Genomic DNA, 2,751 nt, shown 5'->3' with positions numbered 1-2,751 from the left:
TGAGTGGGAGCGAAACGCGGGGCGCGCCCCCTCCCCACCCTCGTCCGGCCAGCGCCCCACGGTTCGCGGCGTCTGGGAGAGCAGGAAGGGGCGAGGAGTGGGTTTGAGTCGGCGCTCCCTGGAGAAGGGGAGGTGTGGGGACCACAGCCAGCCCTTGGCTGCCGGACGCCGGGCTTTGGGCTGGAGCAGCGTCTCTATGGGCTGGCCCGCCACACCTGGCTGCCGCTGCAGGTGTGGGTGGCCGAGCCTTCGCTGCGGGGATGCCCCACTGGCAGGGGCCCCTGGTGCCAGGCTGCGGGGAGGCAGCCCTCCGGCATCTGCCCGCCGCCCGTCGCCCCCTTGGCTCCACCGCCTGTCTCCATCAGCCGCCCTCTCTCATGTGTCTCCATCACCTCTCACCTCTTTCTGTCGTCTCTCTCAATCTCGCCCTCTAGTTCTGTCATCCCTCCGTCCTCTCTGTGGCCTGCGCGGTTCTTTCTGCGTCTCCCTCTGGTCTTTCTCGCATCTGGATCTCTGAGTCCACTCTCCTGGGATTGGTCCTGGCTGCCCTGGGCTCCAGTTGAGCTTCTGGGATCCTGGGGTGGAATCCCAGGAAGGGGTGACCTGGAGCCTAGGGGCTGGGGGGGGGCTCTCACGTGCTCTGGGACTGGGTGGAGGCTCGGGTGGGTATGTTGGCTGCCCACTGCCCTGGAGGCCCCATGCTGCACGTGGCCCACCCCCCACTCCCCAGAATCCCTGGGTCCCAGCGGGACCTGAGCTGACCCAAGCTGGGTTTTGGTCAAAGGAACTCATTTCCTGGAATAGCTGCCCCCCACCTCTTGCTGGGTGTGCACAGCACCCCTCCCCCACAACCAGCAGGGCATCGGGAGCCTTGCAGCTGGCTGGCCAGCGCCCTCCCTCTGCCCGGTGCCCTCCCAGCACTCCTGCCCCTTGTCGGAGGCCTCCTTCTGCCTCCCAGCCGGCGCCCAAGTTAGCTGCCTGCCCGCCAGATCTAGCCCAGCCTGGTGCAGGTGGAACGTCTTAGTCTGGTGCCCAGCAGTCCTGGCAGGGCCCCTCTTCCCAGCACCCTCGCTGTGTGGTTTCTGGCCAGGCTCCCTGGCGCTTGGGCCTGGCCTGAGGGGAAGTGGCCACAGGCAGGCAGGGGGTCAGTCTCCCTTCAGCTGTGGGTGTTGAAGGCGGGGCGTCGGGTGTGTGTGTGGGGCGTCTGTTCTCGGGGAGGAGTGGACCCTCCTGCTGCAGCCTAGGGCCCCCGACCTGGGGCCTGTCCAGCGCCTCCCTGATGGTGGCTTGGGCGGGCAGCCACAGTGGTGGAGGCCCAGCCTGGGCAGTGGCTGTGGGCCTGGGGTGGGGTGGGTGTGGGCTGGAGCAGTCTGGGGCTTCCAGGAGTGGACGGGGCGCTACATCCGGGCCCTAACACGCACCCTGCTTCTGCTCCTTGTTTCCATGCAGCCGGACGGCAGCTGCAGCATGAGTGGCCCCCGGCCCGCTGCCGCGCCCAAGCTGGGCCCAGACAAGGAGGCTGGAGGCCCGGCAGCAGAGGTACGTGTGTGGTTGGGGACCTGCCATCTGCCGCGCTCAAGCCCTGGCCTGTGACAGCACGTGCCTCAGTTTACCCATCTGGGTGGGGGAGGTGGTTGCCCCTCCGCAGGAATCTGATGCACACAGTCATTGAAGGCCCAGCTCTCCTGACTCAGGGAGCACCCCAGCCAGCCCTGGGGAGCCCAGGGCCTGCGCCAAGGTCAGTCTGCTCTCTGCTGAGTGAGGCCATGCCAGGGTCTCCTGCTCTCGCCTCAGCTTCTCCAGAAGGTGTTGAAGGAGCTAACATGGGAGGTTCTTGCCCAAGAGGCCCAGGCCTGCCGCTCTGAGTCTGGAGTTGGCTCTTCTCCTTGTCGGGGCCAGCAGGCCACTGAGGGGGCACAGCCCAGAGCTGCACGAGGGCCTGTCTGGAGCCTGGGGTTGCCCTCCTGGCAGGGGGTGGGGGGCGGATGGAGAGGGTGGACACCAAACTCCACTGGCAGATCTTCCCGTACCATCTGCGCAGAGGAGCGGCCCTGGGTGGGGCCCGGCAGGGCTTCCGGGAGGAGGGCAAGAAGGAGACTGGCGGGGTTGGTGGAAAGAGGGTTCCGGGGTGGGGGCAGGGAGGAGCCCCTGGATGGGCAAGGCCAGCAGTGGAGCCCAGGAGATCCAGTCACTGGGCCATAGTGGGGTCGCTGGTCTTGTCCCTCTGATCCCACAGAAGTCCCAGCCTAGCGACACACTTCAGGATCTCTGCGGTACTTTGTTCAAAGGCTGATCAGACAGTATACTGAAACACGAGTTCAGACTGTTCTGCTGGGCAGGGGGCGGGGAGGTGCGAGGGCCATTTAGCAAAGTCCTGCCAGCCGTATGCCTGCTCTTCCCCACCTCGACATGCCTTTGGGGAAGGCAGAGTGCACAAGCAGCCGGCCTTTTGGGTAAGAGGTTGGGGACCAGCCCAACCGACTGGAGCAAAGGCACGGAGGTGGGTTGGCGCAGGAGAGTCAGGGCTGCAGGTCTGCGTGCAGCACGGGGTGCCTCGGGGCCTCTACCTTGGAAGGCCTTGAATGGGAGGCGGAGATGCTGAGGGCTGGCTCCAGGAGGGCTTGGGGAGGCAGCCCCCGCATGCTCTTGTGGGCACTGAACAATGAGCCCAGAGAAGTTGCTCAGGTTGCCATGGCAACAGCTTCCCAGCTCCCCTGAGCTGGGAGGAGGCCAAGGGCCCGTAAGAGAGAC

The 2,751-nt window shown here is 66.1% G+C and overlaps 1 long non-coding RNA gene across 1 annotated transcript in view; it reads right to left on the bottom strand.

Annotated features, from left to right (window-relative positions):
* Positions 1 to 370: 370 nt before the first annotated feature.
* Positions 371 to 2,751, bottom strand: part of LOC104996933 — a 5,769-nt gene continuing 3,388 nt past the window's right edge. Inside the window, exon 3 of the long non-coding RNA XR_826261.1 lies at positions 371 to 575. This is a non-coding gene — a long non-coding RNA (uncharacterized LOC104996933). The remainder of the gene's footprint in view (positions 576 to 2,751) is intronic.

Source organism: Bison bison, unplaced genomic scaffold, assembly GCF_000754665.1.
Source record: "Bison bison bison isolate TAMUID 2011002044 unplaced genomic scaffold, Bison_UMD1.0 scf7180017864302, whole genome shotgun sequence".
Classification (NCBI taxonomy): Eukaryota; Metazoa; Chordata; class Mammalia; order Artiodactyla; family Bovidae; genus Bison; species Bison bison.
The sequence above is the reverse complement of the archived record's forward strand: the minus strand, read 5'-3'. Positions and strand labels throughout refer to the sequence as shown.